The sequence below is a fragment of the Pseudonaja textilis genome, chromosome 2, assembly GCF_049901715.1.
Source record: "Pseudonaja textilis isolate UNSWEBS1 chromosome 2, rPseTex1.2, whole genome shotgun sequence".
In the NCBI taxonomy this organism is placed as follows: Eukaryota; Metazoa; Chordata; class Lepidosauria; order Squamata; family Elapidae; genus Pseudonaja; species Pseudonaja textilis.
This window is the reverse complement of record NC_141991.1, coordinates 95,811,326-95,832,843: the sequence shown is the minus strand read 5'-3', so window position 1 is coordinate 95,832,843 and position 21,518 is coordinate 95,811,326.

Below are 21,518 nucleotides of genomic sequence, written 5' to 3'. Positions count from 1 at the left end.
GGTATCAAACTCTTTATTGTGTTCCATGATACCATTGATAAATACGAACCGGAGTCTACTTCCATTTCACATGGCTCACCTTCTATCAGGATGTTGATTTGAACCTTCTTAGCATTTGTTGTTCTGGCTGTCCCGATGGTGATTGTCTGATGCGTCTCTTCCTTTTTGTTGAGCCATTGCTTCCAATGATCTCGGCTCCAGCGACTTCTGGTTGGCCTTTCTTTGTTTTTTTTTTTGGGGGGGGGTACTGCCGCGTCTCTTTGGACTATAGCTCTTTTTGTTTCGGCAGACCCTCGCAATCTGCCCCCGTTTTTCACAGTGCCGGCATGTGGCATCCAAGAATCGACATTCAGACCTTGGGTGGTTTCCGCCACAACCCGCACACTGAAATTCAGGTTTTCTTCCTTGTCTCTCTCTCTGGTTCCTTTCTGAATGGAGTCTGTTTACCTCCTCGTCTTCATCTCCGGAATCAGTTGATGATTCGATATCCTCATGGTGAGAGGTTGTGGCAGCGTGCTTTTGGGCTCCCTCTGTTTTCTTCTCTTTATTTGGGCTTGGACTGTTCATTGTATTCATCTGCTTCAGTTTTGCTGCAGACTTCTTTGCGGCTTCAGCGGCAGTTGCTTTGGCAATGGCTTCGTTTGTGGTGATGTTGGGTAGGTTTAGCAGTTTGGTCTGTAGGGTTGCGTCTCTTAGTCCAAGGACTATGCGATCCCTCATGGCTTCATCCATGTTGAGGAACTCGCATGCCCCCTCAATATCTCTTAACGCTGCTACGAAGTCTCCAATACTCTCACCTTCTAGTTGGTCGCGCTTGTAGAATTCGTGTCTTCTAATGAGATTGGATACAACTGGCGCGTAATGGTTTCTCAGCATCCGATTTAGGTCTGGCCAGGTCATCTGTTTAACATCATTTGGTCTTGCTAATGCCTTGGCCATTTTGAAGATAGTCTGGCGCAATGCATTAGGAATACAGCTCTCTTTCTCTTGTCAGTGATTCCTTGCAGTTTGTTGCTTTCTAAAAACATCAGGAATCTGTCAATGTACGACTCCCAGTCTTCTTCAGCTGGGTTGAATGGTGTGGGTGGCGAATTGTTGCCGGCCATCTCGTTGGTCCTTTGGCTATCATTGCCACATGCTTACGGTCTTTGTCCCTTTGATCCCACCTTCGTCACCAGTGTTCTATCACCAAGACAAAGCAGACTCGGATACCAGAGTTGAAATCAACTCTTTATTAGCAACCAGTAACTTCAACTGAAGTCGAGCCATGGCAGCCCTTTTTATAGCGGCTGCTCACGGCTCACAACCAATGGCATGTGTTTAAACTTCCCGCCGCTTATGCGGCCAATCGGAACTTGTTGTTCTTAACCAATCGTTATGCTGTATTAACTAACCAATAGGAATGTAGTATTAGAAGTCTGTATTTGAATACACTACAGTAAGTATAATTGCAGTGTTAATGTATACATGAGATCTAGGTGTTTTGATAAATTCTGTGTTTCAGTCTGCATTCCATCTGATACCCAGGTTCAAATTGATGAAAGAAACTTGCTGTTGAGTCCCATGGAAGTGATGGTATTATTTTTATTTGGTTTTTAGTTTGTTTTATTTCAGTTTGCTTTAAATATATTTACAATTTCCCCCACCTTTTCATCAAAAAATATGAAAATAAATATGTTTCCTGATGGAGAAATAATCTGTGCTAGTCGTCCTAGACATCTTTTACAAAAAGCGCTTTATATTTCCTTTGTGTACTTCAGCTGAACTATTTTGGAATTTAACTTTCTATCAATGTATAAAGGAATTTGGAAGAACTTTCTCCCCCTGGTAATCATCACCATTTGAAACAGACATTCTTTTAAAATATCGCTCTTAAGTTTCTAAAGCCACATAATTTATGTTTTTTTTCATGAAGAAAAGATATGATATATTCAACTCTGACTTTACTTCATTCAGTTATTGTTGTCTTCAGAAATCTTTGTGATACAGAAGTTGCTTCATGCAGAAGTACATAACAAGAAGAATGTGGCTACTCTATACAGACTCAAAATGATTTACCTCTCTTTGTAAAAATAGTGAGAGATGAAAATCTGATGAAAAATCTCTGACTACTAGATACAGTAATTAAAATGACCAAAACGCCTATCTGTCCAACATATGTATCTATGTTTGGGTGTATACACATACATGACTGTTGTGACTCGGAGGTTTGAGCCTGCTCTGTTAGAGGACACAGACTTGGATAATGAGGAAGACGAGGATTTGGCTCTGAGGTTTGAGCCTGCTTTGTTAGAGGATTTGGAATTGCCTTCCTCCCCAGGACTTTCCTCTTCGGCAAGACCTTCCTCCCTGGTTGTGCCTCAGGTGTCGGCAGATAACCAGGAGGGCGTATCAGAGCCTCTGGCTGAGGAATGTTGGTTTGATGTGAGGCAAAGATACAGGCAAAAGCGTGAGATGCAACGCAGAAAGAAAGGACAAATCAGAGACTGAGATGAGAGACTGACACGCCCCACAGGGAATAAAAGTGGGTGTGTTAGCTCTGGGTTTTTGTTCGGGACAACGTGTTACTTTGCGAGAGAAGCTTCAGAATTATCCTGTGTGTGGCGTCAGCTTGTGATTTATGCTTCCTTATCGGACTTGGCAGACAGTTTGCGTGAGACTGCCAAGAATGTTTTTGGACTAAGGAATTTAACCCTGTAATTACCGGACTTGCCTGCTTATTTGTGTTTCAGTTGGAAATTTGGACTTTATTACTTTGTTTGTCCAGGTGAAACATAACACATGACTATCATTTAAATTAACTTATATTTCTGAGTAAATCTTTTGATGGCACACAAGGAATACTATAATTAACACATCTATTTATTACGTATGCAATTCTGTATTCTTTGTTGACATACAGAAATTGTATTTCTGTACTGTATTGTACAGTACAATTGTATTTCTGGACTGTATTTCTATAGTTCATATTTTTAAAATAGCTTATTTAATGACTTTAATACTTTAGCCAAAGAGACCCACAATTACTCATTACCTTCCAATGGACTGAAAAGTCACTGCCACAATGTATTTGCTAATGATTTGTTGTCATATTGGAATGATGAGATCCCACTGAGAACTGCTTAGAGTTCATAATGTTCCAGTATTTCTTTTCACTAGCATATTAGGGTTGAAGACTGCCAGATATTAGGAAGAATATTGTGGAAAATGGTAATAAAGAAAGTAAAACAATTCATAGATCAACAATATGGAAACCCTTAAAATGCAAAAAAGGATTAAGCACCACAATCCCACAGAGATTAGGATTGATATCAGATGGTACCATATCATTTTTGCTGGTCGTCTTTTCTTAACATGTAGGCTGATCTCTCAGATAATCTAAATTAATTCAGAAGATAATTTAATAAATTGTTGCTCTCTTCTAGTCTGTCTCAGAATAAAATGAAGCCAGTGAGAAACCCTCCCCGCAAACCTTAAATTTATAAATTCTTGAAAATGTCAGTATTCTTATTTCATCCATATAAAACAGGCTATAATAAGGCCTGAGTATTTTGAAGAGCAGCATGAGAAATGAATAAATTAGAAAGTTGCAAATCAGCAGGTACAGAAAGCCTTCTTTAAGCAAAAGTGTTGATGTTTCTTAAGCAACTGAAATGTCAACTGAGGATGGAGATAGTTAAGAAGGAGCTTTTGGCTATGGCAGGATCCAAAAAAAGACAATGATGAAATATGTGTTATAAGAACATAATGCAAACTCTGTGATTTACATAAGGACTTGTATCCAACTTCTAGATACAAGTCTAGATATTTATGTTGTAATATTATCACATGTTACAATGTCATTCTCTCTGTTATTGTGGAAACCGATGTTTGCTATAACAAGTTTGAAACACATTGAAGCAAAACAAGGTTCACTTCCAAATCATCTGAAGGAGAAGGGGGGATAAAAGGCAAAGATTTTAAGAATGCATAAAAAGAAAATGTTCAGATGTCATCCTTGAGATGTTAGAAGCATATTCTTATTTTCATCTGGAGTCTATTGAAGAATACTGAGTTTAAGAGGCAGGAAACACAGTGGTAATTGTAATGGATAAGGGATTTTCATCATAATCTGATTTGCAAAGTGGAAAGCTACCTAGGCTAAATCCACAGGTGGGATTCAGCTGGTTCTTACCAGTTCACTCAAACCATTAGTTAATCGCTTATGCAGTTCAAGGAACCAGCTAAAAATAAAGTGCAAGAGAGGCTTCCCCCCCCTTTCTCTCTCCCTTCAGTTAATAGCTCTGGGCAGACAGCCAAGAACCACTTAGCAGTTGCTACTGGAATACAGCTGATACATGCTGAATCAAACCAATAAACAGAAACTGACAGGATTAGGGCAGAGAAATCCATCATCACCCATCTAGGGATGGGATTAACCTTTACCCTTCAGGAAGAAGGACAAGATTACAAACATTTTCATTATAAAGAGTATTAAGTAACACTTCTGTGATCAGTTGATACTCCCTGGACTTCCCCAGGACCTTTTATAGCTGCTGTAGTTGGCTACTTCTTGTTTCTTCCTGGGGGAAAAGATATGGGACAATGATGCAGCTTGATCATACAGGCCGTGAATTTAATGCATGTGTGGTTCAGCCAACTGTATTGCTTCTACTATGAAGCACCCAATTTAGAACATAGAGAACATAGAATAACAGAGTTGGAAGGGTTGATGGCTTTTGGCAGCATGCCCAGGCTTTCAATTAGCATGAGTAGCTGCTCTTAGTTTCCCTCTCAGCTTCTGCATTTGCTTTGGGGTTGACTTTTTTTTTTAAAGGGGAATGTCTGTTTTAAGTTTTCTTTAGTGGTTCCTGGCACTATCCACTATACTTTCGTCACTCTTTTTGAAATCCTCTACTGATGGAGCACCCACAACTTCTGAAGGCAAGCTATTCTATTGGTTGATTGATCTCACACTTAGTAAATTTCTCCTTAGTCCTAGGCTGCTTCTTTCTTTGGTTAGTTTCCATCCATTATTTCTTGTTGTGCCTTTTGATGCTTTGAAAAATAGATTGACTCCCTCATTTCTGTAGGAGCCCCTCAAATTTCCTGACAGAAAAATTAATCTGTGGAACAACTTGCCTCCAGAAGTTGTAAATGCTCCAACACTGGAAGTTTTTAAGAAGAGATTGGGCAGTCATTGGTCTGAAGCGGTGTAGGGTTTCCTGCCTAAGCAAGGGATTGGACTAGTAGTCCTCCAAGGTCCTTTCCAACTCTGTTATTCTGTTCTAAATATTGGAACAGTGCTATTTTATTGTGGTATTTGATTGTGAGTTGGATTAAGGAGAAATTTCCTAAGGATGAAACCAATCAAGTTGGCCATGCCCACCCAGTCACATGACTACTCAGCCATGCTCATCCAGTCATTAGGGCAGAGAACTGACTCTTAAATTATTTGAATCCCACTACTGGCTAAATCTGACCTGTATCTCTATATCCTTTTTTAAAGTTACCAACAAGATCTTTTTTCAAGTTTATTTAGTACAATTCTGAAAGTATATGTGGTAGTCTGAACTGGAAAAGGAGCATATTAGAAAGATCATTAGTGGGTTCTAGAATAGCAATTCAACCTTTCTGAGCCTAGTGTTATTTTCCAGATTTTTAATGATCTCCAATTTAATTAATGCAATTAGCCATGAATTTTTTTTCATCATTTCATCAAGTAATAAGACAGTGAAATATGTATACAGAGTTTCTCCCTGTAATTACTACTATTACAAAAGGAAACTCATGGAGCAGATAATTCATATTCACCCAAATATTTAGCAGGCGTCTTCCTTCATGTTGCTAATCTTCATTAAAAACATATGTAAATAAACTCATTTACAATCTGCTATTTGTATACTATGTGGATGAACAGATACAATGCCACAGATGTGTCTACTAGAAAATGGCAAAAGTTGTTATAAGCTAATGCCTTTGCACCCTGATCCTTGTGAATTTGGACATGCTGCCAGATCATTTTGTTGTATATTAGACTACTGTAACACAGTTTACATGGGGTGCTTTTGAAGACCATTTGGAAACTTCAACTGGTGCAGAATGCAACATCATAGGTAGTAACTGGTACCAGATATATGGCAAATGTCACAGCACTCTTGTATGAGCTGCACTGGTTACCAGCGTGTTTCTGGGTGCAATTCAAGGTGCTGGTGATTACCTATAAAGGTAATATGACTTGGGACAGGATATCTAAAGGATCTCCTTTTCCCAAGACTTTCTACCCATCCAGTTAGATCAAATAGAATGGGCATGCTGCAGATCCCATCAGCCAAAGAATCTCAGTTGACAGGCACTGGAAGACAAGTTTTTCTGTAGCAGCACCTTCTCTGTGGAACATTCTCCCTTCAGAGATTAGAATGGCCCTAACCCTGGTAATCTTCTCTAAAGCTTTAAAGACCTGGCTATTCACTTGAGCCTGGGACGCTACATATACCACGGCCCTGCCTCCTGGCTTCATTGTTAACAGATCAGAAGCTTTGCTTTGCATGGACTCAAATTAGACCATTAGTGTTTTAATGATTTTTACAGTTATAGCATATTTTAATTGTAATATATGTTTTTGAATGGTGAGCCACAAAGAGATGGGCAGCTACAGAAACCAATTAGACAAATAAATAAATATTGCAGACTCAGTTATTGGTAAATGTTACCCTAAGTATATGAGGCCCCATCTACAAGATTTTACCTGTACAGAAGTAAGGTCCCTGTGTTGGCAAAAGGAGCAGTGCAGCACATTTAGTAAAGTTTGAAGCAGAAAGAAGCCAGAAATGCTAGATGGCATTTAAAATGGTTCTGCAAGTAGGTTGCCATATAAATGTCATACATAGACAAATAAGAATGAAAATAAGTGATTTCCTAAGGTGTTTAAGAGAGGAAGTGGGCAAATCCACTGTCTGTTTGAAGGCATTAAATTGTGTTTTAGGCAAGATTTTATTTATTTTATTTTATAGTTTATTTATTAAATTTATGATCCCCCCCCCCCGCTCCTAAAGCTCTAAAACCTGCTGGAGACTTCTATCTCATGGTCTGCTATAGGAAAGCCTATGTATGGAACAGTTGTGTGTAATCCTGGCACTCTTCTTGCTCCAGAAAGGCATTCAAAGGAGCCAATTCATTCACCAGTTCCTCTTACAACTGTTTTGCTCTTGATGGAGCTATCTTCAATCTACCATTTGTCCCTAGAAATCCAGCAGCTGAAACTTAAAGATAACAGGTGTTTTTTTTTTCTTAAAGGAAAGGGAATAACTTTCAAGTTTGGCAATTCATTCTAAAACATGCAATTCTGAACATTTCCATTGTTGTGTTTCTATTACTATATTCAGATTCCACGTTCATTTAATTATACAGTCTTTGATCTGTTTGGACTCTAATTCATACTTCATTAAGAGTTTATAGATTACGTCCAATGAATTTCAATAGAAGAATATTAATTTTTTTCTAAACAGAAACTTTCTGTAGCACTGTGCAAACTTCATTAAAACAGCAAAATAAAGAAATTATGTCCCTGGCACACATAGTGGCAGTTCAGAAGCTATTTCTATGTTGAATTGGGCTGAGCACGAATGACTAGCCCAAGGTCACCCATGCCTAAAATGGGACTAGAGCTCACAGTCTCCTGGTTTCTAGCCTAGTGCCTTACTTACTAGTCCAAACTGGCTCTCCTCTTATGGACTGTTAATGGTAGACTTCAAGAAGCAAGTATATTAAAAAAAGATGGAGAAGGAGCCTCACCACAATTCTTTGTGCAACCACAAAGAATACTTTAATTTATTCTCCACCTCCTCCTGCATTAATTGTAATCTTGACATGCATCTTAAAATATGAATGAATATAATTTGTATAATAAAATTCAAAGCATAGAATAGCAGAATTCAAGGCAAACTATTCAAGATCTCTTTATAGCCTGAGCATTGATAGTAATACTGAATGACTTTGATATACACCACAGAGAGAGAGAGAGAGAGAGAGGGAGGGAGGGAGGGAGAGGGAGAGAAACATTTAAACTTGCTTGACTTTGGTTGTTTGTTACATTGACTAATTTAGTTGGGCAACCATTTAAGTTAATTATGAGATTACCCATTGTTCATAATAGATTAGGATGAATTAATTACAAGAATGCTTATTAAAAGCATGTCTGCTGTATCAGCATATTAGAACTACACAGCAGGGAGAATAGGTTTAGTGTATTGTTACATTAAAGGTAAGCTCTCATTATGATCAAAGTCATCTGGGTGAGCTGGAACTGTGGATGTTACAGGAATTAAAATATCTTTTGACCTCCAGAATTTGCACTACCTTTTGAGTGCTGAGACTATAAATTTAACTGCACCAAAATATTGTAAGGGCCTAAACTTAGATTTAACTGAGTTAATTAGTTTCAGAAAAACCATCCCCAACAGGTGATAATGGATACTCAAAGTTCTTGCATAGATACATTTCACCAAAGAGAGAGCATGATATTTTGCTTTGCTTTGATCATTGAAAAGAAGCAATGCATTTTGTCTTGTTGCACTATATCTGCAGTCTTCTGTGTCTATTTCTAAATCCAAAGCACTTTGGGATAGAGATCTGACCCCACGTTCTTTGTAAAATGCCATATACATGATGTAGTAGTAATAATAACTAATGACAAGTAGGAACTCTGAAGTCAAGTTCTCCTATTCTCCTTGGAGGAGTATCAGTTATGGATCCATTTGCAAAAGTAAGGATGTTAAAACTAAACCTTTCTTAGTCTTACACTATTTATTATAAGAAAACTGGATTGGACTTTGGATGGAATACATTATTGTATGTGTACAACATGTCAACATGTGTAACTTAAAACAGAAGAATGGTAGCAAAACAACACAGGACATTTCTCAGCAATTAGGGATGTGTTGTGCTTTGGATCTTTTTAAAATCTTTCAAATTTGACAAACTTAAAAATGGGTAGACTTTAACTCTCAGAATTCCTCAGCTAGAACATACGGTACAATTGAGGACTGTATATGTGGATCTGATTGGGGTAAATTATAGTGGTGACATGGACATATGGTTTGCATTTTCTTTTACTTATTTCTTTTCTTTTTAACAAATGGTCTTATTACTGTTTTGTGTTTTACATGTTGTATTAATAAAATATTACATTACAACAAGGTCTCTCTCCTCCGAACATAGTCCAGACTCTGTCCTTCCTAAAATGTGATGTCCAGAATTGGTTACAATGTTTTACACACTATCTGAACCAGGGATGGGATCCGACCGGTATAACTACCAGTTCTGTTGCTCTGCGTTGCGCATGCATGCACGAGTTACGCAAGTCACACAAGTGCAATTTACGACCTGCTGAGCTGCCCGGACAGCTGACCAGCACTGAGTGCAAGTGAGCAGCAGTTGGAAAAGCCCTTTTTTTCCTGCTTTTTCAACCGCAGCTGTGTCGCGCAAATCAGCTGTGGTTGAAAAAGCAGGAAATAAAGGTCAGGTAAGAGCCCAGGCGGGCGGGTGGGCCAAAACAGAATCGGTTCTATGTCTGCTCTCTGTCTGCTGCTCTTTAGAACTACTGGTTCTACAAAGATGGATAGAACCAGTAGAACCCCACCCCTGATCTGAACCATACAGAATAGAAAGAAAGTATGACTGTTCCTGTTTATATGCAATCTAGGATTAAATTTGGGCTTTTTGCTGCTCCATCTAATAGTTGGCTCATGTCCAGTCTATAGTCTACTGAGACAATTAAAGAGTCTTTTCAAATGTATTTTGCAAGTTTACAGTAGTCCTTTTCCTCATTGCTCTGCTGCCCTATATTTATGCTCTGGTTTTTCATATTTAAATGTAGGATTTTGTATTTGTTTCTCTACAAATTTCATCTTGCTGTTTTTTTTCAGTTATTGTCCATTTTTTTTGAGATCCTCTTGGATCTTGATATTGTCTCTACTGCTAATCCTTCAAACTTTGTGTTATCTGCATATCTGCTTATTTTAGTTATCACATTTCTATACCATCTATCTTACATGAGTTATAATATTTCATAACTTTTTAATCAATTTTACATGTATTTTGAACAGCAATAGGCTTCTCTCATCAAGATGTGAGAGAGACCAATGTTTCTCTCATACCTAATGCATAGCTATTGATGTACATGTTGAGTATGATTGTTCAGCCATCTATGTAGTCTTCTACTCATAAGATAGTCATTGCCATTGGCCTCTCTTCTAGAATCTGATGGGAGATTCTATCAAATACTTTCCTGTATGTCCATTATGTCTATTGCATTAATGTAGTCAATTAAACTGGATGCTGTCTCAAGAAAAATAATGACTTCCATATTTTAGCATTTCATATTATCTGACAGTGGTGGTAACTTATCACCAAAACAAGGAACATTTTTTCAGGCCTTTCCAACTTTTTACTAGTACAGATTCAGGCTAATCCACATATGTCTTCTAGAGCTGAAGTTCTTGTGTGCATTGTAAAACTCTGCAAGGACTTGCAAAGAATATATCTACTGACTTAACAAATGACTGATGTGGTTGACATTTTGCTCTGCTTAAATGTTGAGATTAAACATGGTAAAAGCTGGAAAGCAGCTTGGATTTTTTCCCCAGAAAGCAAGAAACTAAAAATTGCTGTTCAAAGTGAGATGCTGCTGTGAGTCTACAGAGCACCCTAACACCTCAAACAAAAACACTGATTATCTAGTTCACCTTCTTATGCAATTCATTACTGATGCAAACACATACACATACACTATTTAACACATTCACAGCCAAACATAACACATTTCTAATATGACCTCCTTTGTCCTTACATGATCATAATGCAAATATTTAACAATTACTTTTCAGCTATGATAATGTGCATTGTGTACATTTATCAAAGATCATACTTGAAAGTGAACATTTGGGAAATAAGAATGCCAAAGAAATCCAATATTTTGTGTGTTCTAAAGAAGGGATCACCAACTTTTGGACCTCAGGGACCACCAAAGTCATAATTTTAAATCCTGGGGACCACTAATACAAATTTTGACTGACAGTGGCTTGCTGATGTTGGTGGGAGAGAGAGAGAGAGATCTGATCTAACCTCTCTCTCTCCCTCTCCCCCACTCTCTCTCTCTCTCTCTCTCTCACACACACACACACACACACACATACACAGAGGCAGGGGTGGGATTCAAATTTCTTAAGAACTGGTTCTGTGGGTGTGGCCTAATTTATGGGTGTGGTTTGGTGGTCATGTGACTGGCTGGGCATGGCTTGTATGTAAATATTATAAATATTTATGTAAATATTGATTTTTTTTATAAAAAAGAGCAACTTTTACCCAAAATCAGGCAAAGCAGGTAGGCATATTGAGTTGCTCACAGAATCACAGATTTATTCAGAGATCTGTGTTTCTGCCATTGGCAACCTGCACTGAATAATAGAAGCTTCAGTCTGCTTAAAAGCAGAGCCGAAGATCTAAAGATTAGCTAGAAAGCAAGCAATCCCTCAGTTTTCTGCTTTCTAGCTAAATTAAATCTCCTGGCACAGAAGAATAGCTGATGGTCAGGAAAAATAAAGGAAAAATAGCAACTTTGCAGGCAAGCTTGCTAGGTAAGGAGTGAGTGGGCTTGGAGGGTTCCCATGGGTCATGTGGACAGCACAGCCTTGTGTTCTTGTGCAGCTTGGATTAATTGCTTGGGGGTGTGTGCTCTGGGGGAGACATTTCTCTGTGGGCCACCAAAATTTTCTCATGGACCACCAGTGGGCCATGGCTCACCAGTTGGCAACCACTGTTCTAAAGTATTTATGCCTACCATTTTCTTTCTCAGTAGCTGAATTGTCTAAAGCTATTTGCCTTTTTCATTGACTCCCTTGCCTGATTTACATGGCTGTCTCTTTAACTAATTAAGACTCCTTGTTTGCTCTGTTATACACTATTGACACCTTTGAACAACCTACTTTATTTTCCACATCTCTGCAAAGCTGCATCTTCACTCCCATTTGCTTGCTACACTCTGTGGAAGTGATAACTCTCCCACCATTAAGATGAAACAGACACTTTATATCTAAGGGAGATGATTTAAATTACTGACATGGCTTTCTTATTTTAAAAAGTGTATAAATGTGCATGATAAGAACATTATGACTGTATGAATAAAGTTGTTCTGAGCAAAATAAATACTGGAGACTTAATCATGGAAACTGGCTCAAAGAGTTAAGGATCAATAACAATAATAATGCCCAGAGTCCATGAGAAATATACACTATACAAATTTAAATTATCATCAAGCATTATCATCACTATCATCATCTGAAACTGGTTGATTCCAGAGCTAGTCTATAACTTGGAAATATCCTTACAATGATAATTGGAAGATGTAATTCACCAAAAATCCACAAGTATCGCTTATGAAAATTGTAAGTTTGTGGGACTCCTGAAGACAACTGAACACTTTTTGTTTGTCAGTTTATTGATTAGTCAGTTGATCAAATCAAGACACAACCCAACATCAATAAAATTGATATGCAAAGCTACAGAACAAAGTATATTACAATAACTATATCATTTTTACACATGACTTCGAACTGTGCTATGAAATAAGTTCTCAATTGAACAATTTTAAGCAAAAATCTTCACAGTCCCACTGGCTACATATTTGTTAATATCCTTAAGATGGGTTTAAAATAGGCTTTACTTAGGCAGGTAAAGGTTCTAAATACTGGGTCCTTGGTAGAGAGTGCAATTGGCATTTAAACAAGACATTTGCAATGTCTTCTATATCTGGATGTCCTCATATATATTTTCTTTCACTATATGGCACATGTTAGAATGGCCCATACTTTATCAAAACTCAAGTACTTATCGCGGTAAGTGTTGTTCTTCGATATGGTACCAACACAATGTCTGATATTCTCCTTGGAGCAATGTATTGTTCCTGGCAAACCATTTTAAAGAGCTGGTGCTTGCAAGCAACTCTAGATTACTTTGGTGCCAGTACCCAAGATTCTATGTTTGAAGATTGGTGACCAGCAAAGAGTAGATCTTGGACTGATAGTCCATGCTATGACATGATTTTTGTTATCCAGAAATTAGATTTAGAAATCAGACAAACTGATGGAGAAACCAACACTTTCCGCAATAAACATTTGGAAATATGCTGGTACAAATCTGGAGGTTGAATTTAGATGCATTGGATGTTGATATCTAATAGCTTGGGGTGTATTTCAAAAGCATTTGAAGTTCACATGAGCACAGCAGCATAGTGCTCCAGCTTTTCTTCCAGGCTTCTGTATGAATCTAGAAAAAAAATGATACTGCTGTTTAAAAGAATCCATGCTTTAAAGTTAACTTAGCTCTTCAAACAATGGCACCTTTATTTCTCCAGCCTACCATAGGAATCTAATTATTTTTTTCTCAATAACATAGAGGTGATGTGCTCACATAAGCTCCAGATTATTTCTTCTGAATCACTTTCAAAGGCTACACAACCCTAAAGTCTGGGATCTCCTGAGTCAGAAATATTGTATGACCTGCAATTATTTGGAGCACTATTTGAATATTATCTATAAAAAGAACAATTCCATTACAATTTAAGGCTCTTTAAAATCTTCAGGGAATCTTCTAAGAATGTAATAACAGAGAAGCATTACCTCATTCTACAGAGAATGAGGAACTACAGAGGAAGTTAATTTAGAATCTGTTTGAAAGACCTAATTTTTAGCCTAAAGAAACTAACTTGTGGTGTCTACGGGTATGAATGAATGGGCAGGAGAATGATACATCAGTGTTGTCACTTCACCACAAGATGTGTAGATTTGAGATTCATGGGAATGCTAGATCTATAAGCCTGACAGACCCGCAATTTATACATAGTGTATGAGAAGCAGTTATGGATCAATAGGAATTGTTTGATTTAATAAATATTGTTGCTGCTTATAACTTGCTTCACTGGCTTGTTGTTTACAACGGTGTATCTAGGTTTATGTTTAGAGAATAAAAAGCAATACATCAAGAGTATATGAATGTGCTAGGAGCAAGGACAGTTGAAAAACATGTAGAATTATGGAAAAAGCATGGTAAAATATGGAGAAAGCCAGATTGGTATAGTGGTTAAGCCACTGGGTAGAAACCAGGAGACCATGAATTCCAGTCCTACCTTAGGCACAATGCCAAGGGAGTGGCCTTGGGCCAGTCAGTATTTCTCAGCTCTATGAAGAGGCAATGATGAACATTTCTGAAATCTTGCCAAAAGAACTTCAGGAACATGTCTAAATAGTTGCCAGGAGTTCTAAACTGACTTGAAGGTAAAAAATAATTTTGGAGAATTATAGTGTGTGGTAGAAACTAGTTTTCAGATCTTTTTTCTTACTGCAAACCTTTCTTTGTCCTGTTAAATTTATGTTTTACTGACAAAGAAATAAAGGGAGACTAGGATAGATGGAAGCAGTATGCTCCATCCCATAATTGGGTAGACCAGGTTGCCCTGACAAACAACAACACTTCTTTGTCTTACATTTTTGCACTCTAATACTGCTTACTCCAAAAAGGAATATGACAGCTTTGTGTTTATGTAGTACCGGTGCTATTGGTGATTCTTAAGAGCAGCACCTAATGCAGATCGAAAAGTCAAATTTAAATATTTAAATAATGAACAAAACAAGCAACTTGATAATATAGACATCTGTTAAGGATCAACAGAAAGCTAATATATACAAATACTACTTTGTCATTTATCATTTATCATTAATAACCTAAAAACCTCCTTTTTACTGAAAGAAAACCAAACTGTTTAAAATACAATTAAAATTCCAATAAATAATTATACTGCTATAATTAAACAGGACAACTTTTTCAGCTTCTGATTAAAACAAACTTTACCACTTTGTCTATATCTGAAACATGATATAGAACAATGGTTCCTATTATGAATCTTTTCTATTTAAAGTTTCAGCTTCAATGTTTCACATTTCCACTTCAATCTCTGGTTGCCAATCACAGTTTTAGCTCATGAGAATTGAAAACTGTTTCTTTCATAATTTCATCTTTGCCCTCTTTTTAATTCGGAAAGCAATGCCCTGGAAAAATTGACCAAAGAAAAATGCCTTACCTCACATCATCCAGTTATTCTGTATACAATACACATATTTTTTACTATTTTTTAAAAAAACAACTCTTTTCAAGTTCTTAAGTTGTGCAGCCCCAGGTGACTCACTGACTTCAGTCTTGTTGGCTACTTAGAGACTAAGGAAAGGAGGGAAGGAAGGGTGTCTAAATGTGTGTGTAAAATAAGGTTGCTGCCACACTGCAGTCAAAACATAATATGTAAGTCTTTCCTCCTGCTGTTGTTATAAGAAGCTGCCTTGACAGCAAATCCACTTGAATTATGTGCTGGAGAACACAAGAATTAGATCAGTTTGCTTCTTTCTTGATTTTCTGGATATCAGGTAGCTGAAAAAAATAATTCAGTGCATTCACTGGAGTGAAACACTTTCACTGACATTCATTGAAGCCCTTTGCACTTGCTGCCATTTTTTTCCCCTTCTGGAAGATGAAATTATTCTATAATAAAGCATCTTGTATCCTGTTTTCCTATGGACCTTTGACTGAGACTAGATTGTTTCTCTGCATTGGAAAGAAGGGGTGAAGTTTTTTTCTATTATGTCTCAAAAATGTTTCTGTTTATATGGAAAGGCATAACCAAATAATCTCACACAGCAAAGATACTTTAGAATGGATTGGCAGATTTAGTCAGCATGAGTGAAAGATGAAAAAATGGGGAAAGTAGGCCTTTTTCCTACTGCACTTTAATTGCTATGTGCTGCTCACCATTATGTGAAACTGCTGAGTAGAGAAGGGACTCAGCTTGGAAAGAGCATGTCTAATAGGCAAATACAGAAAGAAATATTAACAAAAAAAAACCCTGAATACATTTATGATTTCAGATGTAACATTTCTGGCACTCATTGGCCATCACAGTATGTGACACTGCTTAAAATCTATTTGTGCAGTACCTAATAGGCAAACCATTAATTATGCACAGTTCCAATTACATTTCAATTGGCGCGGGAAAAGGATGGATAGGGAAGTGATCAAGTTGTCTAGCCATTTCTTTCTTTTTACTGAAGGAAAAAAAACCCCATGGCTAATGACCCCAAAAACCATTAACTAATGACCATCCTATGCAGAGAGGATCAGCAGTGCTGCTTCCTACTACCTTGCAGGGAAACTATACAGGATCATCGAGGACACCGATCATTTGTAGGAACAAAAATATTGGGGATTTGTTCAAGAAGAGAGTCAATATTCACCCAGGAGCTGCCATGACTCATCTACTGCATTTTAAAAATCTTGATAAGTAGTTGAAATTGAACCAAGCTGCAATTTTTGCAGTCTGTTTTTTTTACAGTTCATTGATGAAAATCAGTGTAGGTCACTGCAGCATGTTTTTCCTTTGCCAGCTCTCAAATTATATTTGCTTGTTGAAGGCAGGTGAATGGCCTTGTGATTCTTTTTTCACAGGCCTGTGTTTCTAATCATTATGACTTGTCTTTGTGTCCTCAGAAGCTTTCTGTAGCATAGCAAAGTCACATATAATTTATAAGCAATCATAGGAGAAATATTAAAAATAATTGGAAAATGGCTTTCCTTTATGCAATGATCTTTTTAAAAAGATGTGCTTAATCATTAGTTGCTTTTGAGTTTTCATACCAGCAGGAACTGCTGTTTTGAGTTCTTCAAAGCTTAAATCTTCAGTGATAGTATCTTGTTGACCTGTCTTCCATTGGATTGCCTTTAATTGTTTTTAAGCAACAAAGCTTTTTCCAGTATTTATGCCTTTACATTATGTGTCTGAAATATTTGAGGTTCAGCTTCATTATTAGTACTTCCAGAGAGTAGACTATTTCTACCTTGTCTAATACTGAATGTGGACCAAGGGATACTCCATTTTCTCTAATATATTTCACAGGCATTCATAAATTGCAACTGGAGATACCATGGCCTTGATAAGAGAGAACCAAGAACTCCATAATCTTTGTTGTTTTTTTAAAAAAATACATTTAATATTGTACATACCTGCTTATATATTCTCTTTAACCTTGAGCAAAAGATTCTTTAACTTTTCCTAACTTCCAGTAACCAAACTGATTCCATTAACATAGCTGAGATTGTTGATGTTTCTTCAAGCAATTTTAATTCCTATCCCTATTTCTTTAGTTTAGCAGTTTGTATGATTTATTCTGGGGAAGGGGGATAAATAATGTGATAATATACTCCTTTCCTATTTTTAAATCATTTAGTCATTCAATAGTCTGTTCTAACTGTTGCTTTCTCATTGTCATACAAATTCTTCAGTAAGCAAATGAAGTGACTTAGTACATCCATATTTTAAGGGTTATCCACAATTTGTGAACTACACAGTCAAAATCCTTTGTATAACATGTTGTGGTAAATTAAAAGGTTGCTTCTAGGTCATTTCCCCCTCTCCACATAAACATGACTGGGTCCAAACTCAGTTGCTCCTCCTTCATATAATCCTGTCATACCTAAAGAGAGTCTCTTAAAACAAAGTGTTCTTTACCTTGTCATACCAAAAGAAAAACATTATTACTTCTCAGGATGAAAACAACAAAAGAGAGAGAAATCTCTCAATGTTCCACCATCATTAATAAAGGAACAAAGATAATTTCTGGTGTTGCCTTTTCATTTGAAAGGCATGATATTTCATTCGCTCAAAGTAACTACTCTCACATGAAGTGAAAGCAATCCAATTCCCTTCTATGGTCCCATGAAACCCACAAATGAACCAGATTTCCCAAATCCCATGTCAAAATTCCTCTAAAAATTTACCTTTCTTTCTTTTTTCTTCTTCCCTCTTTCTTCAGTGAAGCAAAACCCACTTCATTGAAAGAACTGCTCCTTCTTCGGCATTTGCACAATTTCCTATTTGTACCATTTCCCCCCTTCTATCATCTATTTCCCTTTCTATTTAGTTAATGTAAGCTAACATCAAACATTATAAAACTTTAGTGAAAGGGGAGGGTTTATGGAAAAGAAAACTCACAAGCGTTTTAGTTCTTTGCTGTCCATGGTTCTTTGCCAGTTGCTGATCAATGGTGCCTCTTTAATTATCCATACAAAACACGGATTCTGACTCATAACACGGATCTAGTGTTATATACGCATTTATACACTCTCCATGTTTTGTAGAGGATTTAGGCTTTTTTTTTATTATTTCCAAATCAGTTTGAAGAGTCAGTGGCATTTGTCTGGTGAAGGTTATGCATGGAGCTACTGAGGTGCATTTATGAGTTTTCAAGAAGTTATTGGTATGGAAACATTGTGCCATCATGCAGAGATCAATGGGCCCTCCTATCTCTCTTTTTCCTCTTTTGTGCTCTAATGCAGTAAGTGGTTTGTGCAAAGATAGAAGCCTTTTTGAGAGAGAAAAGAGAATGAATAATCAAATTATATGGAAATGAGATGGATAGGGAGGGAGGAAAGGGAGATGATGCCTGGTATTTTTTAATCTATTGCTGGGAATGGCAGTTTGCTTATGAATCAGAAAAGTGACATTTAATGTTGATTGCCAGCATGTTTAAACAGGTGTATGGTATCAAGGGATATTTTGTCTTACCTCAGTCACATTATTTTCTTGCTTCATGCTTGAGCAAAGGACAGCAGTAGGACTTGATCCAATTCCTCAAAGCTGATGCATCTTTTTCCATAATTGATGACCGCTCTCTTAGCTGCAATCCAATCCTAGAAAATATATGCTTGATTTGAGGAGTGAGAAACAAGTACAACTTGGTTAGATGCCTGTTAGCTCTGAAGTATCTTTTGCTTTTGAATTGCTATAATGATATAAGAGCTGGACAACAAAAAGCTGACAATTTATCAAACATATATGTTTGACAATTGTCGAACATATTTATTCTTGAGGTTTTTGTGGTGCTATCAATCACTATAAAGATTTCTTAAATTTAAATGTGCAATACTGTTATTTGTTGATGCTTCGTAATTGTATTCTGAGAAAAGTGGCAGACTCACACTATAGAGAAATAAACTAGGCTGGAAACCTAGTTATTTTATCTGTATTGGGCACTGGTCGTCTTGGTTACAGTTGCTATGTAAGTAAGTAAGGGGACTTTCAAGATCATACTTTGAAATAATCCATATATTATAAAACACAATTGGGATTGATCAAAGTGATCAACAAATCTGGAGTGAGTGAGTGAGAAGCAACAGAGATCTTATTTAGGGAAGATTTCTTTAAGAATAAGATTAGTCACTAGGAAGTATAAACAAGCCATTTCACTATTTGAAAAAAAAAATCAACTTAATTATTTATTTAATTCTTTTGTTGGAGAACAAAAGCCCCTGTGATGCCTTCTTCCCTTTTAGCCCGGGTGTGTGGCAGCCCAAACCCCAAACCACTTCTGATCTGCCAGGCAAGTGTCAAAATGAAGAAACAAAGTGGTCACTTAAACATTCTCTATCCACATTTGATGCTTTTTCTAAAATGGATTAAGTGCACCTCTCTGATTTTGGCAAATATAAAACGGAATCCCTTCAAGGTAAATCTTTTATCAGAGTACCATACCCAACTGAAACCTCTCATAAAAATCCTCATCTAGGAGAAGATGTACAATTTTCTCACAGTGAGAACAATCAACCAATGGAACAGCTTGCCTCCAGACGTTGTGGGAGCTTCATCACTGGAAGCTTTTAAGAAGAGAAAGGACTGCCATCTGTCAAAAATAGTGTAGGGTCTGCTTGGGCAGGGGTTGGATTACATGACCTACAAGATCCCTTCCAACTCTGTTAATCTATATGTATAATCTTTACAGCCCACAGAGCAAGAGAGAGGGTTCTTCCTTACCCGGTTTTCACTTGTTCTCTTGACAGGACCAACTAAATTTACACATCTAAAATGCCTTACATCAAAGTCCATTACTTCACAATCAAAGCCCGTCATTACTGTAAGTACTTCTACTCTTAGCTTTCTAACTTTGTAGTCTCCCTTCATTGCTAGATTCCACATTAAGCTGTCAAATAATAATAATAATAATAATAATAACAACAACAACAACAACAACAACAATAATAATAATAATACCGTGTTTCTCCAACAATACAGCCCCCCCCAATAGGAAGACCCAGCATCTTTTCTAGGCATAAAATGAAATTAAGTCCCTCCCCCCAAATTTAGGCCTAGTTTAAAACATGCGAAATTGGGTGGGGGAAGGCGGGGGGAGAATTTGCCATTAGGAGTACCCTGCGGGCAGCTATGCCTCACTATCAGCTGCTCCTAACAGCCAATCATGGTGGAGCACAGAGGACTCCCTTACCCCTCCCTTACCCAGGTCAGAAGTCAGGCAGCGTCGGCATTGATGTCCGGCAGCGTTTCAGCTGCTTCTCAGGCCTCCATAGCTTCCATGGTTCCCACCAGTGCTGGCACCTCTCTTGCCAGTGCCATCTCCAACAACAGCATCTGAGTTACTCCCACTTTCCCCCCATCCCTATAACAACAGGAAAAAAAAAGATTTTGAGGTACCTGGGAGCGCCGTGTTTTGGTTTAATCCCGAGCGGCTGGATGGGTGTGAGAAGAGCTGAGAGAGCGACTCTGCTGCTGCTAACCTTGGTGCTCCAGCCTCGGGCTCTGCAAGTTTGCAAAAGTCCCAGTGCGCAGTCTGTTCCTGCATTCCAAGTGCCCAGGCCGAGCTGCAACTGTCCCTCTCTTGCCAGCGCCATCTCCAGTAACAGCGGCAGCAGCGGCAGGAACCGTGGAAGCATTTCAGCTGCTTCTCGGGTGGGGGAGCCGCCTCCATAACTTCTATGGTTCCCGCCGCTGCTGCCGCTGTTATTGGAGATGGTGCTGGCAAGAGAGGGACAGCTGCAGTTCGGCCTGGGCACTTGGAATGCAGGAACGGGCTGCTCACCGGGACTTTTGCAAACTTGCAGAGCCCGAGGCTGGAGCACCAAGGATAGCAGCAGCAGAGTCGCTCTCTCGGCTCTTCTCACACCCATCCAGCCGCTCGGGATTAAACCAAAACGCGGCGCTCCCAGGTACCTCAAAATCTTTTTTTCCTGTTGTTACGGGGACGGGAGAAAAGCGGCAGAGACTCAGATGCTGTTGTTGGAGATGGTGCTGGTACACTGGGGGGGGGGGGAATTAATTCACCCCCGAAAAGACATCCCGGCCATTTTTGGGGGGCTCAAATAAAAATAAGTCCCGGCCTTATTTTGTGAGAAACACAATAATAATAATAATAATAATAATAATAATAATAATAATAATAATAATAAACAACTCCCTCTTCAAAAAGATACCCAGTGTCTTTTTTCACAACCTGGCTCAGATTCAGACTCAGGATTTTCTTCCAACACTGTTAGGCTAAATAGAATGTCATCAGTGATGTTGCCAGTATGTGTCAGTGTTTACCACTGGTATTCTGAACTTTTGCAAGGATCAAATTGTAAAGTTGGATGGAAATGGTTGTAGTATTTGAAAT